Source organism: Chelonia mydas, chromosome 16, assembly GCF_015237465.2.
Source record: "Chelonia mydas isolate rCheMyd1 chromosome 16, rCheMyd1.pri.v2, whole genome shotgun sequence".
Taxonomy (NCBI): domain Eukaryota; kingdom Metazoa; phylum Chordata; order Testudines; family Cheloniidae; genus Chelonia; species Chelonia mydas.
Window position 1 is genome coordinate 17233274 of NC_057857.1, and position 17663 is coordinate 17250936.

The window sequence follows — 17663 nt, forward strand, 5'->3', positions numbered from 1 at the left end:
GTCCAAGAGGTGCAGTAAAGGGTCAGTCCCTGTCCAAAGAGAGACTGTGTCTTTCTGAATGACAAGACACAACAGGCGGGGAATACGAGCCAGTGGGTAGTGATGGGTGGTGGTAAGGGTGGGAGACAAGATAACAGTCTGAGCATGGTTTCTGCGAGTACCATTTAGCTCACCAGACAGCGGTTTTAGGCCATGGCAGCGGAGGTGAGCTAGAAGGAGGGGTGTAGAGGTCGGTATGGTTGGGACTTTTTGAATTTTTTTCCACAAAGGAGTGGCAGCACAAGAGATACTTGATTTGTTACTCAGTCTGTAAGTGCTTTGGGGACAGACCCCATCTTTTTGTTCTGTGTCTGTACAGCACCTGGCACTACGGGACCATGGTCCACAACTGGGCACCTCAGTGCTATGGCAAGACAAATAATAAATAATAATATGGAATGTCGGGTCCACTCTTTAATAATTTCCCTAACAAATGAGCAGACAGTGAAACTCCAGGTGTAGGGATATAGAAGGAGAGGCCAGACTAATTTCAGTACATCACATTTCCCTTTGTTTCATTTCCCATCGCCTTCCCCTGCCATCAGTCGCACCAGCACACCAGCTTTGCACGCCGTTTGACAGCTTCATGCTAAATGTTCTTCCGTGCACGTGGAATGCCGTCTTTGAGCCCATTGCCAAGGCCTCCTACCTCCCCATTTTCAAATCCCTCTCAAAGCCCCACCTCTGCTGTCTTCAGGGAATCCAGCTGACTCATACTGACAGGTCAAACATCTAAAACTAACCTTTGCCAAGACCTGGCCATGTACCACCTTGACACCTCTGCTTAGTATTAGTGTTACAGGAAAACCTAGAGACTCCAGCCAAGATCAGAGTACCACACACATAAACACACACATGCAGAGCTAGAGTCCCTGCCCCAAAAAACTTGCAGTCTATATATATATATATATATATATACACACACACACACGCACACACACACACACAGACAAAGGGCGGGGGGGGGGAGAAGGAAAACTTGCACAAGGTCACTAGCAGAACGAGGACTAACACCCAGGTCTCCTGATTTCCACGCCAGTGCCCCTAGCCATTAGACCACACCATCTCCCACAGGTTGTCCCCTTCCTAAACTATCACTCTTTAAAGCAGGATCTCTAAAGGCCCGGACTCTACCTTCCTTTCCATCTGGAAACTGCCTCGGCCATTCTGTGCAACGCCAATAATGAACATTATTAAACATTCATCCTCCGACAGCGATCTTCTGGAAACAGACTTTCCAATTTCAGGCAAGAAAACTAGATTTCTGCTTTAAATAAAGAAGACGGTGGCATTAGTACAAAGCACAGATGACACACACATAATAGGAGCATTTGTGAACATCCAGAAAGCAAAACATAGGGTTCAGAACTCCTCGTGGGATTATCGTATGTTTCCACTGTAGCAGGTTTTTTTCCTTTTAAAGGATGTGATCTACACTGTTAAACTAAAACGTAAAAATGCAGAAAAAGCAGCCAGTTCTTCCGCTTTTCAATCTGAGTACTGTGCTCAATGCACGTTTAGAAAGAGACCCACACACTCGCCTTGATTCAGTTGGATTTTATGTTAGGAAATTATGTACAGTCTTTCCGCTACAGTTAGCAGCGTTTGTCATAATTGTTTCCGTTCCCACCCTCCCACTTCCAAAGAGAAAAGTTACTGGACAGAAAGCTTTTTGAAAAAGAAAAGCACACAGAGAACAATTCAACACTGTATGGAACAACTCCAAGCAGCACTACCACTGCGAAGAGCTACAGAAAAGGAGAGCTAAGCAGTGAAGGCACGGGTCTGCAACTCCTGAGACCAGGGGTGATTTGCCCAAGGTCCCGTGGTGTGTCAAGGCCAGCAGCACCAGGAATAAGTACGATACCAGTGTAGGTCCCTATAAACAGATCTCAATTAGGAAAGCTTTGAAGTACTTCCAGATTGTGCTTGTAGACACAACCAAATTCAACTTCCAGACGGATTCGTTTTTAAGGGGATATATGCAACAACAACATATCCCGTCTTAATTTTTTTTTTAAAAGGCAGAGTAGTTCCAAAAGGTGGGCTAGGCAGCCCAGTACATACAGAGGCAATGCAAGAAAAATGGGGTCTTATATTTTACTGGCTAGTCGGAAGATCATCGTCCCCATATACATCTGATATACAAAACGCGTAATACTGCTTTGTATCGTCTGGTTACGCATCACAATTCCTAACGCCTTCAGGAGAGCCAGACACATGGCCCTGAAAGTGCATCTCATCCCAAGGTTCAGCTCAATGCAAACACTGATAACTAAGACGAAGTTCCAAACGCAGAGACAGAACTACATGCCGACTTGCTCAGAAGCATTTCATAAGACACAACATAACTACTATGTTGATTCAACAGAAAGTAACTCCCGTCACCGAGATTTCCCTCCAACACATTCTTTGTGCTAGAAGTGGCTTCTCTTGCTCCAAAAATAAAACATAATAAAGTCCCAGCTCATGAAATAGAATGGGTTTGCTGAAAGGCAAAAATATTAATGACAATGATTGTTTGCTTTTTAACTTAATTAACCCAAGACACACAAACAAATCAGACTTTAATATTATGGCTAGGGCTTTCCAATTGGGCCAGGTAAATGATGCACCCAAGTCTCATTACAATAGCTGGGCTTCTAACGCCCTTAAACTCCTTTGAAAACCCAGGCTGAAAAGCCCAGGTACTTACTAACTCACACTGACGCTCGGGAAACCCAACACCGGCTCCTGAACCTTGCAAAATTAGTGAGTAAATCGACAAGAGAAGCACGTGAGGAGGCTGCATTTTGCCAGAACCAGGGAACTAGTATTTTAGTTTTCATGATGGATACTTCACAGTAAATACGTGTACTGACATATATTTTAAAAGCAAAGACGACTTAGGTTATGTCTACACTGCACACCTTGCTACCGTGTGGTTGTGCTTTATCGCCGGGAGAGAGTTCTTCCGGCAACAAAATAAAACCAGCTCCAAGGAGGGGCGGTAGCTTCGTCGCCGGGGCAGGGCTCCCGCCAACACAGCGCTGGCCACACTGGCGTTGTTCGTCGTTAAAACTTTTGTCGTTCAGGGGGGTGGTTTTTTCACACCCATGAGCGACAAAAGTTTTAGTGATGAAAGTGCCAGTGTAGACAAAGCCTTAGACTTTATCAACAAAAGTTGTACTGATTTAACTATATTGGTTTAGAAATTAATTCATTTAAATTGGCACAAACCCTTCACGTGGACCCTCTTCCACTGGTTTAAAAGTGCCTTAAATCAGTAAGGAATCAACTAAGGTTTTATCTCCACTTAAAAGATTTGCCAGAATAGCTTAGACCAGTTCCCTGAACAATACAAGCTATACCAGAAAAACAAGAATTTTTGCCCATATCGCTGAGTCTACAATAGATCTTTTGCCAGAATAGCTATGTTGGCAAAACCACACCCCTAACTCACCGAACAATGCTGGCAAAACTGATAACTGTGGACCAGGCTTAAGCTACATTAAAAAAAAGCCGCTTTAGAGTATGTCTATACACGTAAGTACATCACCGTAGACACTCACTACAGCGACAGGAGGGGTTCTCCTGTAACTGTAGTTAATCCACCACCCCGAAAGATGGTAGCTAGGTGAACTGGCCAATTCCATTGACCAAGCACTGTCTACACCAGAGGGTTAGGTCAGCATAGCTACTTCTCTCGGGGGCATGGATTTTTCACACCCCTGAGACATGCAGCTCTGCCAGTGTAAGTATTCAGTGTAGACCAGCCCTTACTCTGGGCCTACATACCGTTTGAGTACGGTCTAACCATGTCAGTTAGGGGTCTGGGTTTTTTTTACTGATATAGTTATACTGGTACATCCCTACTGTGGACAAGCGTAAAGGTGCATGAAGCCATATCAGTATACAATCTATAGCAGTTATACCAGTATAAAGATGCCTTATATGAGTATAACTTATTTCCCTTCCTATACGAGAATAGCTATACCGGTAAAAGCATTTTTATTCCAGCATAACTATATCCACACTAGGAGCAACTTACCAGTGTAGGAAGGGGGCCTGTAACCTGAGCCCCATCACGCAAGGCTGAAGCCCTCAGGCTTTGGCTTCAACCCCAGGCGGTGGGGCTTGGGCTTGGGCTTTGGCCCCCAGCAAGTCTTACAAGAGCCCAGGTGACCCCCATTAAAACAAGGTGGTGACCCATAGTTTGAGAACCGCTGCAATATACTATACTGGCAAAGCCCTCCGAGTGTGGATGCAGCTACACAGGCAAAGCTGCGATTTTACCGGTAAAGCTTCTTTTACCACTGCCCTCAAACCAAAATAAACTATATTGATAAAAGGGCAGTTTTGCCAGTGTAGCTGTGTCAGCCCTAACAGCTTTTGCTGGTGCAGTTACGGTGGTCAAGCTTCACACCTCTTCACGCACCTGACTGACACAGCTGAAGTCTGTAGTGAAGTCTGGCAGGCTGAAGTCTGTAGTGTGGACATAGCCTAGATACCAGCATAGTTATAGCAGTTGCACTTGTGTGTGTAGACAAGACCTTAAACCAAATAACAACTTCTATACAAGGGTTTGCACCAATTTAAATATCGGTACAAATTCACACTGTAAATTATGCCAGGGCGACTTTTCCCTGCAGACAAAGCCTAGCTAAATAAATATGAGGCACTCTTAAATCAGTTTAAGAGCATCCGTGGAAGTGGGTTGCATCAATTTAACTAAATCTGCTTCTAAACCAATGTAAAGGTCTTGTCTACACAAGAAAATGGCACCGTTATAATTTAAAGGTGTGAATTTAAACCAGTGTAATTGAACAGGTGCAAAAGGTTGTGTGTGGACACACTTATTTCGGTTTAAGAGTGGGTGGTTTTGGTTTAGCTTAAGTCAGGTAGGAATAAGTTTAATGAAACCATAAGCAACCATTTTTAGACCTTGCCTACACACAAAAGTGGTACTGTTTTAGGTATACAAGTATGATTAAAACAGTACAATCCCCATAGTGGAGACTCAGATATACTCATATAAAAGTGCTTATTCCCATTTAGCTTATTCTCATACAGGAAGGGGAATAAACCATACCAATATAGGGCACAGCATCTACACTAGGGGTTGTGCCAGTGTAAGTGAAAAAAATCACATACCCCCTAACCAAAATAGTAACACTGGTGCAAAAACTGGCTTTATACCGAAAGGAGAGCTTCCACACAGGCTTTTGCACTGGTTTAACTAACTCTATAGGATTCAAATGATACCAGTGCAAGGTTCTCCCGTCGACAGGCTCTTAGTTAAATCAATGCACATTGTGCGTGTAGACAGTGCTGTGTAGAGATGTCTTGAAGCCCTATTTCTCATTTGTTAAAACTATTTTAGCAAAGTTGCGCTCTGTCCACACCACTGGCAAGAATGCATTAGCAGAAACAGGTGATTTCTTTTAAAAAGGTGGGTTTTCAGCAAAAAAAAAACTCAGATCAAAAAGGCTTCTTAGAAAAGGAAGTTCCTCCCTTGCAGATGACTGCTATGCAGAGGAATGTCAGCCAGCTATAGGAATACACACAGGTTGTGTGAGCCTTGCTTGTACAATAGCCTAGCATGTAGGGAGCAAAGGGGGAAAAACAGTCCCTACTCCTGAGTGAGAACGGGGTTGGGAGGGCTGAGCAGGCCCTACACTGGGAGTCAGAGGTTCTCCACTAGTCAGAGGACAAGTGGACCTCTTACTCACACTGGTAAACAGGTATACACACACTGACTTGCACCGTATTCATGGGAGTTGGTGGCAGCCCCACGCGTGTTGGGAGCACTATCTGGCCCTTTATTAGGGCACCCAGAACAGAACAGGGGTGCTCAGGAAACATACCTGGTGGAACATTCTCAAGATGCCATGGCAACCAGAAATGGGCCCAAGCCATGCACGTTGGACCTAAACTTCCTCAAAGTTCAGGAGTCTTTGGACCAGATACTTTCGTTCTGACCCATCTCCCAACTCCTTGAAATTTCAGACCAAATAGTACTTTCTAGGCCCATCGTATTGATGAGGGGGAGGAGACAGCTGAGTTGCAACAAGAATGATGGGACTGGAAGGTGGGAAAGGACAAACAAATAAGTATTTTTACGGAGGCTACCCATGTGGCTGATACTCAATGAAGGGCTACAGAACCTGGTTGTCTGACTGAGCAAAACAAGCAGCTAAGAAGAGAACCAGTCCTGGCAAGGTAAACAAGGGCACCCAAACGAGATACAAGTGTTTCTTTAGTTTGCACCTTATCAAATATGAGACTCTACTAAAAAGTTATGATAAAGAGCAGCATTGGCCAGCTTTATCGAACAGCTTGTTGTTACAAACTTCCACAGCAGTATCCAGGAGCATTTTTGTTTTTAAATCCTTGCCTTCTAAAATAGGGTCTAGTGGCAGGCAACATATAAAATCACACAAGGAGTGAGCCTGGCCAGTGTTCCACCTTCATCAATGATGATTTACATAATGATTTACATAAAGAAAGCTGAAACCACAGTAAGATGCAACAGAAACTAACAGCCTGAGATGGGACATTTTGGAGGGACACGTATCACAGAATCATAGAAGATTAGGGTTGGAAGAGACCTCAGGAGGCCATCTAGTCCAACCCCCTGCTCAAAGCAGGACCAACCCCAACTAAATCATCCCAGCCAGGGCTTTGTCAAGCCGGGCCTTAAAAACCTCTAAGGAAGAAGATTCCACCACCTCCCTAGGTAACCCATTCCAGTGCTTCATCCTCCTCCTAATGAAATAGTGTTTCCTAATATTCAGCCTAGACCTCCCCCACTGCAACTTGAGACCATTGCTCCTTGTCCTGTCATCTGCCACTACTGAGAACAGCCTAGATCCATCCTCAGATAGTTGAAGGCTGCTATAAAATCCCCCCTCACTCTTCTCTTTTGCAGACTAAATAAGCCCAGTTCCCTCAGTCTCTCCTCATAAATCATGTGCCCCAGCCCCCTAATCATTTTCGTTGCCCTCCCTCCAATTTGCCCACATCCTTTCTGTAGTGGGGGGCCCAAAACTGGATGCAATACTCCAGATGTGGCCTCAGCAGTGCCGAATAGAGGAGAATAATCACTTCCCCCAATCTGCTGGCAACGCTCCTACTAATGCAGCCTAAAATGCCGTTAGCCTTCTTGGCAACAAGGGCACACTGTTGACTGCTATCCAGCTTCTCATCCACTGTAATCCCCAGGTCCTTTTCTGCAGAATTGCCGCTTAGCCAGTCGGTCCCCAGTCTGTAGCAGTGCATGGGATTCTTCCGTCCTAAGTGCAGGACTCTGCACTTGTCCTTGTTGAACCTCATCAGATTTCTTTTAGCCCAATGCTCCAATTTGTTCAGTCACTCTGGACCCTATTCCTACCCTCCAGCACAGTGATGGGCAACCTGCGGCCCATCAGGGTAATCCGCCAGACTGTTTGTTTACATTTGCACAGCCGCCCGCAGTTCCCACTGGCTGCGGTTCGCCATTTCTGGCCAATGGGAGCTGTGGGATGTAGCCCGGGCCTGGCTTCCCACAGCTCCCATTGGCCAGGAACGGCAAACCATGGCCACTAGGAGCTGCGGGTGGCCGTGCAAATGTAAACAAGATTACCCTGACGGGCAGCAGGTTGCCCACCATCGCTCCAGTGTATCTACCTCTCCCCCAAGCTTAGTGTCATCCGCACAGACAGTGCCAGACAAGGGGTAAGGTGCACCTTGCTAATTCCCAGAACTCTGCTGTTTACAATAGTGTCCTGGGTTATTACTGCAGAAGAATGCAGTACTTTAAAAACAAAACAAAACAAAACATAGGGCTCATGCTAATGACTGGGAGACCACTGTGGATTAATGAATTTTGCAAATAAGCAAAGAGGAGAATAAGTGGTATTAAAGAACAATCAAGGATGCTGAGCTGCAAAATGTTCTTTGTTCATTTATTTAAACAAGCGTAGATTAGTCCGGATGTTTAGTAATTGGTCGTTTACCAACGTAGGTGGAGAGTGATATATTTTGTGAAAGTAACAGGGGTATGTTTACACCACAGTGGCACAGATACAGAACAGCAGTTGTGCTACGGTACCACCATAGTGTAGACGCTTCCTATATTGACCGAAGGGGATTTTCTGTTGAAGTAGTTAACCCACCTCTCCAAGAGGCGGTAGCTAGGTTGATGGAAGACTATTCCACGGACCTAGCTGGGTTTACACTGGGCGTTAGGTCGACCTAACTACGGGACTCATGGCGCAAAATTTTTCACAGCCCTAAGGCAACAAGGCTAGGTCGATCTAATTTTTAAGTGTAGACCAGGCCTAAGTCTTTGAAATGTGAGCCCTCTTTACATCACTCAGCTGTTGCTGAGAAGAGTGGTTAGACTCACAGGCATGGGAACTAGGGGTGCTGCAGCACCCCCAGGTTTTGCGCAGGGCCAGTGGCCAGGGTTCCAGCCGCCGGCCCCGCTCCCTAGCTGTTGGCCCTGTGCCTGGGGCCCCACTTTCGGTCCCGCACCCAGGGCTCTGCTCTTGGGGCACTGGCCCTGCTCCCTGGCCACTGGCCCCGTGCCCCACACCCAGCCCCCTGCTGCTAGCCCCACGGCCGGGGTTCTGCTACTGGCCCCGCAAGAGGGGTCCTGGCTGTGGGCCCCGCACCAGGGCTCTGCTCCTGGCCCTGTGCCCACCCCCAGTCTTTGCCCCCTTACCCCTATCCGGGGACCCCCCTCCCGGAGACACAGCACTGCTCCCGGCCCCAGCTGCGGGGGGGGGGGGGGTCGTGAACAGAGGTAAGGAGGCTGGCTTTCAGCACCCCCACTATTAAAAAGGTTCCAGTGCACTGGTTAGACTATTGGGGCGTTTGTGCTGCCAGTGAGAACTGTCAGGCTTACAGATTCTCAAGTGAGAAGAGTGAGATTCTAAGGCCTAGACTAGATTACAAAGGCTTTGCTGGTCTAGCTATCCTCCCTAATGGAGACGCAGCTTAGATCTTTTGCCAGTACAAACTGAATATACACCGGGGGTGTGGGGGGGGGGAGGAGTTACTGACCTAGCTATGCCAGTTACGGTTATGATTTTTTGTACACTCTTAACTAGGGTGACCAGATGTCCCGATTTTATAGGGACAGTCCCAATATTTGGAGCTTTGTCTAAGATAGGCGCCTATTACCCCCGACTCCCTGTCCCCATTTTTCACACTTGATATCTAGTCACCCTACTCTTAACTGACACAAGTTATGCCAGCAAAACTTTGTTGGGTAGACTTGGCCACATTCTGCAATGGGCGTTGGGCCCGGCCCGGCCCAGCCCTTACTCCACAGGTGCATTTTTAAAAGGTCTGAACATCACAGATGTTCAGCTCTATCATTTCACACGTGCATGTATTAAAGCTGCACATGCCAGTGCAATCCTAAGCACTCAACACATGCAAATCACATTGGCATCAATGGGTCTGAGCAGGCCAAGGGGCTCTGCTCAGACAGACTAGATCACAGGATCTGGGATCATGGTTTAAGTTTATAAGAAACTCTGTTATTGTCCCCTAGTTTTACGGGATGAGACTTATGTTGGAAACATAATTCTGGGATGCCACTGCATAATACAAAGTCTCCAGCCCAGGACAAACACATATTTGCATAAATTTTGGTTTATGTCAGTCTATCCGTTAAGTTTTAGCGGTGCAGGAAAGCATAACTGTGGTTTCAAATGGGTTTCATTTTCAGACACTCTCTTACAAAACCAGCTTCACTTAAAAATAAAATGTGAAAGAACACTGTCGCCTACAATATAAACTAAACTCTCAGCATGTTAAAAGAAAAAAAAAATTTACAATGTCTGAGCTGATGTTTTAAAAAGTGACTGCAGGTAAGAATTTGAAAGTCACCTACATTACAGAAAGTCATTACAAAACACTTAGTAGCCTACATCTTATTGGAAGTCAATGGGATTTAGCCCCTAAGTGCCCAAGTCACTTTTGATAATAAGATTTAGACTCCTAAATCATTTAAGCATCTTTGAAAATTTTACCCTGCATGTATAACAAACATTTCTGATAAGGGTCTTTGGTATGAACAGTTGCTATCTATGCATCGAATACTGTATATACAGCGAAGCACATGGAATTGTGACCAAGCTTACACTGGATATTGAGTACAATTGTTACACACACACACACACACACCCCAGCCCACCTCATTTATTAAGCATGGTCTGAAAGCACCAAATACGCGAATGCCTATTTTAAATTGTCTGAGGCAAGGAAAAGAGAAATACGATCTTGGGGCTTATTCTAGTCACACACAAGAGATTGTGAACTAAACCCTTTTAGAAAAAGAAAGCATCTAGGCTGGAAGTCATGCTATTCAGCAAAGCCTTGCGGGTGTATTATCTGAAACTCCCTAAAATTCTAAACTAACAAAATATATTAGATGTCGCCTGAAGCAGTCCTGGTCTCCTAATTCTATGGTCTTCAGATTAGGAGAGCTTTTAGCACATGCAGTGTATTCACCTTTTTTCAAAGTATTACTTGTATAAAAGCAATACAAACCTGTAACTGCTTGTCAATTATTGGTCTGACCTTTTGTTATTCGGCACTTTTAACCCCACCCACCCCCCAACGAAACCAAATATTACAGCACATATGGTAGGTGACCCAAGTCCTATCTAACACCTTGACATATTTCAGGGTGAGCTAAGGACAGTGTTACAGCCTTTGATCTTAATTTCCAGTTTAATTTGGAGACAGCCCCTTAGCATGACTCGCATAACTCTGTGTGCATTAAAAATACTAACTAGCCTGTCAAAACCAGCTCTTCCCCAGCAGGGGACACCAGGTGCGCTTTGCTAATTGTGCTTTCCCCTAACTACTATTTAATAATGCAGAGCAGCTTAAACTGAAATTTTAAGGTTTGTATTTAAAAAAAAAGAGAGAGAGAGAGCTTTCACGCCGTGTATGAGAGTGTTATTTCTTTTCTAAACTAAAAGGTTGGTCTTGGTTTTTTGCTTTCATTCCTATTGCTGTTAATGGAAAAAACACATCCATGTGGCAGAACTGGTACAGGATGGTTAAAAGAAAACCCATGGAAAGGATTATAATACCAAGGGTACTTTCTACAGGGATGTTACATTTCCTGAAGAACCTTGTTAAGTTTACTCCGGATTTATATTCTGTAGGACTTCTCCTTTAGACTAAAACACTCCCACTGTGATGTTTGTAACCCAAACATTGCAGCATAGTGTGAAAGCCGGAAAGTGAAACTGACTAGACTGGAAACAGTGGTCTCACTCCCTTTTCCAAGTTGGGGCAAAGAGTAAACAAAGAGTATAAATGACAAAGAGTGACGTTAGAGTTTTACATGTTTAACTCCTCTCTTTCCCCTATCTGAGGCACGGTTAGTAGCACAGGGATCGATATTTTATTTGGATTTCACACAAAATATTATTTGTAGCCCAGGTTTCTACCCCTTTGTTAGGTTTCAGAGTCGCAGCCGTGTTCGTCTGTATCCGCAAACAGAACAGGAGGACTTGTGGCACCTTAGAGACGAACCAATTTATTTGAGCATAAGCTTTCGTGAGCTACAGCTCGCTTCACTTCCTTTGTTTTAATTTATTTGCAGGAGTTTGGTTCAACCCCAAATGTTTACATGCATTTTATACGATTATCGAGACAACCGGCTTCAGACCCTCTCCTACCTTGCACGGTAGTAAACCAGGGCGGGGAAATGGCTGTGAGCAGATCACTCAACATTAGAAGCTTTTCTCCCAGAAACACACATCGCAGTTTGCTGCCCTTTCTTGGCCAGACCCACAAGCCGGGCACCCTCGAGCTCGGTGCACGAAAACCAGACAGCAGAGACTAACTCCACGCCTTGAAAACACTTCCACGGCCCCAACTCCTTCTCTCCGGCTCCTTGCAACTCGGAGCACAGCAAAGGGGACGCGCAGGGAGGAGGGGTGGGGGGGAATACTTTGTGTTCCTATGAAATTGACTAGGGGCTTGTAACTGACTAGCCATTTGCTTGCAGGGGACTGGCAGAGCTGTAAACCCATTTGCTTGGCCTCAGCCACGAACGGACCTGTGCTCTTTTATTAATGATTATTTTACATGAAGCCTGAAGCCCTCCTTTTTCCTCGCCCCTAATTTTCCCCTTCAAAAGATGGCGGGCAGAAGGAGAGAGCGAGAGAGAGGAAAAAATCCCTTCCGTAAGGAAGATGGACTGCAACCTCCCAGGGCCGCACAAACTCCAGCCCGTGCTTTTTTGGGGGGGGAGGAGGGTGCATCGGCAGAGAGGGTCTCAGCTCCCCCAGGGCTCCTTATGGGGCTGCTTTGGGCGCCGGGTGAGAGGAAGGAGGAGGGGGAAGAAGAATATAAAGAGAGAGAGAAAGAGAGAGAGAAATCAGCAGCCACACTGTATCCGATCTCCAGCTGGCTTTGTTACATTGTTGCAATGCACAAAGGCTGCAGAACCAAGGGGAGCGTTAAAGGGCTTGCCAAAAAAAAAAAAAAGAGCGCATTAGCCTTTCCCAAGTGGGTTTTGCATTCACCCTCTTCCCCCCCCCCCAACTCCCCCTCCTCCAGAAAACATGGCCCGGTGCTAGCAATGCAAAACAAAGCATGGAACGAATAAAGGGTAAGATTAAATAGATTACTTTGCCCCGGCAGCTCCAGCAACGTTTGCCTTATAGTCCCTCCAGTTGCTCTTCTTTTTATCCCCAGCAAGGCAGCATAATAGATGCGCTAAAGCTATGGAGAGCTCATGCGCCTAGGCGCAAGGCCATGTGGGGAAGGCAGTTTTTGCACCCAGCATGGGAAAGGACAGCGGTAGTCCTGAGGACTACAAGTCCCAGCATCCCCCGGGCTCCTCCTTTCTGTCTCCCCCCACTCTTCCTCCCTTGGACCAGTGGGCAGAAGAGAGAAACAGTAGGGGGTTATTCCCAGGTCAGCGGGTGTGTATGACGTTTAAACATGCTCCTTCCCCAGGAGAGGCAAGGTCTAGGTTGGTTTGTGGGGGGCTTGCGGCAAAAATCTGCCAAGATTTGTTGGCTGGGGGTCTCCCTAAGGGCAGACATTGCTGGGTGAAAATCCAGGCTTCCCCTCTCCGCCTGGCTTTGCTCCTCTCAGTCTCTGAAGGCACAACGACAAGAGCCCTTAAAAGTGCAACTGGAAATGGGCAGATTCTTTCAGAGCCCTATAATGCGTTTTTATCTCCTGGAAACATGCGTGCAGCTGAATACCAAGGTCATATGAACTGTATTTTTATACTGTTTTTTGGTTGCTTGTTTTTTATGGTTTGCATTGGCTAGAGCACACTCACAGTTCTTATGCAACAAGCAATACAAGTCACAATAAAAACAGAATGTAACCAGTGCAGGCCATAATGGCATGAAATGCATCCAAATACAAATCATGTCACAGTTTTGCTGTGGTTGATGCATTTCACAATATATGTATCATACATCAACATTTGCAAACCAAAATAAAAAAGATGCAATAATCCAACAAATGCAAATCATAAAAAATAGAGTGTAGATATTAAAAACACACACTCTAAAGAGCATCAGATAGGAACACTCCCAACTTGTAACAAACAGAGCAATCGAATATATGCTGAATTGGATCAACAAATGCAAACATTGGTAAAAAGAACAATATAAAAACCGAGACATTATTATAGCCAAAAATATGATTCAATTTCTTCAGTACAAAATAAAATATAGCAACTGGAAAACAAATGAATCCAGGGGAAACATTTGAATGTCAGTATAAAATAAGTAGTTAAGGGATTTCTCTCTGGATGCATATGCCAGTGGAGGCTTCCATGCTGCTCGTCATATAAACAGCCAGGCAGAGATGCCAGTTAATAAGTTGGTTTATTATAACCGTATTTGGAGGCACTTTCATTGTAAGGCCTTGTTTTCAGAGGATACGTTTCTGAAAAATGTGACCTACGGGACTGAAATTTCTCAGGCCTGTTCTTATCACAATTATGATTTTGTTTTCTTGTGGGAGTGGGGAAAGGAATAGTCAAGGACATTCCATTTAGAGAGTTCTGCAGTTATCTGAAAATGAAATCAAATAAACAAGAAGTGTTGTATATGCTTCCCCATCCCCATAATGTGCTTTTAGTCCTCTCCAAACTTCCATCTTGCCATGGATTTAGTAATCAGAAACACACTGACAGTGTGAACCATTGGACCTCATTTTTGAAGATTTCTTAGAAAACACTGCCACCACAGTATTTGAGGCTGCATCTGCTTGTACAACCAAACCCACATTTATTCCTGTTAATCTGGTAAACACACATGTAGCTACCATTTACATTCCCCTCTTAGGTCCCAATCCTGTGACCAAATCTTCTAGCTCAGACCTTGTGGAGTTCCATTGAGATCAATGGGACTCCACACTCGTGGAGAGGCCTTGCTAATGGATCTGGTTATAGGCTCTGAGCTTAATAGTCCATGGAGGACAGGGGGATGTTTATACCTTCCTTTGAAGCATCTTAGCCTGACTACTGTCAGAGACGGGATACAGGAAAAAATCGACTTAGTCTAATCCAGTATGGCAATTATGAAAAATATAGGAAACAAAACTATCATATGCACCCAAAAAAAACATTAAAGTAGCACAAAAAAAAATAATGGCAATGGCTATGCTAGAATAATTGTCACAAATGTAACAATTTGGCCCTCTGAATTTAGGTTTCTTGTAGAATTTACTGTCTTAAGCACAAATATTAACACATTTGTATTATGCTGATTGATAACGACAATAAAGATTTTCTACTTGCCCATATGATAAAAATTTACTTGCAGAGGTTGAGCTGAAGTTTGCAAGGTTGTTCTACATATACTCAACCTTCCTTCTCTTGTAACTATTACCCACAACCAGTCATCCAATTATTAAAAATTATTCAGATTCTACAATGAGGAAGACTTAAATTTTATTCAGAAAGAGGCAATAAAGCAACTGGCCTGATTTTCAGAGATGCCAAGCTCTGTAATTCCCATTGGATTCAATGGAACTTGCAGTTCTCAACACTTCTGAAAAGCAGACCCGTAATCAGCATTGCCAACCCTGAGTATTCAAAAATCATGAGTTCACCCCTCCAAAAAAGTCACGATATTGGCTTCAAAATAACATTTGGGTTTGTTTTATTTTCCTGCATTTATCTCTGCCCTGGAGAGCGCTTCCATAGACTACTGGACTGCTACAAAACTCCCTTTATAGCATAGGCCAGCGTCCTCTCTCAATTGCACTGTCCGAATCCAGCACCCCGCTCATCTCAATGAGATGTTTGCAGAGGAATGTGAACTCCCCTTAGAGATGAGTCAGGCTAAGATTTTGTCACGGTTATTTTTCATAAAAGTCACGGACAGGTCACGGGCAACAAAAATTCACAGAGCCTGTGACCTGTCCGTGACTTTTACTAAAAATAACCGTACGAGCTGCGGGGCAGGGACACATGGCTCTGGTTTCAGCCCGCTGCGGAAGCCGCGACGGGGGTGCATGGCACGACCCAGCTGCAGCCTCCGGTGAAAGCCGTGGGGCAGGGGCACACGGCCCCGGCTGCAGCCCCCATGGCCAAACCCAGCTGAAGCCAAAGAAGTCATGGAGATCCAATACTGTCATTACCTCCCTGACTAAATCGTAGCCTTAGAGGTGAGCACAATAGATCTGAGAGGTGTGAACTGACCCGTTTGTCTCAATGGGTGTTCTCCTCCCTCTCTCCTAAAGTCTACCCCAGAGACCCTGTTGTGAAATATCAGTTTTCAAGACAATCTCATTATGCACAAGGGTCTTAGAGCAACTGGGGTGTCAAAATCAGCTCCCTATAAGGGGCGGGGAAGGGGCTGTATCTGACAAATCTCTTGAAGAAATGACTACATTTGCACCAAGAAGTGCTCCCCTGCCCTTGTTGTGGCACACCAGTGTTCAAGATTATCTTTATGCACCTGGATTTTAGAGCATTTTAAAAGTTAACAATATGGGGGGCTGTATATTGGGAACCCCTTGATCAAAAGACTCCAAATTGGCATCACAAACTTTACCCCAGCCCACTAGGGTAGACAGTTTTCAAAACAATCTTCCTATGCTGTGGATTTCTTTGATTATTAAGATCAGCTCCTTTTTGGGTGGGACCTTATCTAAAAACCCCTTGACCACAGTCCTTAACTGCAATAGTGCAGTTGAAGGGAAACATGGGGAAATGGAGTTTACCCCCTTCTCATTTGGGGAGTATGGAGTTTACCACTTCTTTTTTACCACTACACTATGGCCTCCCCATGTCACCTAGAACTACCCACATACTCTGACAACAGGCTGTCTGAAAATACTGTAAAAAGAAAAGGAGGACTTGTGGCACCTTAGAGACTAACCAATTTATTTGAGCATGAGCTTTCGTGAGCTACAGCTCACTTCATCGGATGCATACTGTAGCTCACGAAAGCTCATGCTCAAATAAATTGGTTAGTCTCTAAGGTGCCACAAGTCCTCCTTTTCTTTTTGCGAATACAGACTAACATGGCTGTTACTCTGAAACCTGAAAATACTGTGGCTTTCAACAAAGCCCCAAGTCCTGCTACATGTGCAAAAATGACTTTCACTGTCTCATGCCGCATTGTGGATCCAACTTCCGCCCTGAATCCTCTTCAAATATTGGGTCTCCAAAAGGGCAGCGGGGGCCAGACACGAGCTGAGATCTGTCCTGAGCAGGTAACGTCAGTTGGGGAGGCTCAGAGCCGCAGTTTGTGCCAGGGGGATGTGCAAAGAGGTGTGCAAGAACCAATTTTCCCGTCCCGGGATTTTTCTAGGGGAAGGGGCTGTATATCCGGAAGCCCTTACTCAAGTCACCTCATTTGGGCATCTAACCCTATCTTAGACCTCCGTGGGGCATAGCAATTTTTAAAACAATCCAGGCAAGCATGTGGATTTTAGAGCACTTAGAAAAATCCTTGGTTAAATTAGTTTCAACCTTTTAACTGAGTTTCAACTATTGCGGTGCTCCTGCCCCTCTTCCCCCCCACAATGGCCTCACAGGAGCGTTGAGAGGATAAATTCATTAATGTTGTGAGCTGCCCAGATAACATAGTGATGAGCACAAGAGAGAAGTCTTATAAATAAAACAACATGAAACCCCTCCCTGGGCAGTGGGGATACCACATAGGCTTAGTGGTGGGTGCATGGCGTTCGGAGCCTGGGGTTTCTGTGTCCTAACCCCACCAGTGACTTGCTGTGTATCCTTGGCAAGTCATCTGACCTCTTGGCATCTCCGGTTATAAAAGGGGACAAAAGCACTGATGCTTCATCCAAAAAAGCAACAGGTCTTCAACTGTACCTGATGCATTCTCACTAACTAGCACCAGGTGTAATTCAGGACAGAATTCATCCCAGAATAATAACATTCCCCTGCATCTAGCCAAACGTGCAATGCTATATAGGGGGGACACTACCTGCCGGGCCCGAAGGCCTATCTGCTTTTATCCTGAAACATCATACAAGGCAATCACTCACCTACCTCCACTCTTGGTCTCTTGTGTCTGATGAACCTAGCTGCATCCGCTCAGGGTGGAGAAAAGCAAACATTTGCTAGGAATACCGTAAAGTCTTGTCTACACAAGAAAATCGTACTAAATTGTTTTAGTTTTATT

At 45.0% G+C, this 17663-nt stretch overlaps 1 protein-coding gene across 5 annotated transcripts in view; it reads right to left on the reverse strand.

The window, feature by feature from the left end:
- BRD3 (bromodomain containing 3) overlaps positions 1–12867 on the reverse strand; it is a 49186-nt gene extending 36319 nt beyond the window's left edge. For all 5 annotated transcript variants that reach the window (XM_007061011.4, XM_007061010.4, XM_037879292.2 and 2 more), the window contains exon 1: positions 12666–12867. The gene's annotated coding sequence lies outside the window, so the exon portion shown is untranslated. The remainder of the gene's footprint in view (positions 1–12665) is intronic.
- Between the last annotated feature and the right edge of the window lie 4796 nt (positions 12868–17663).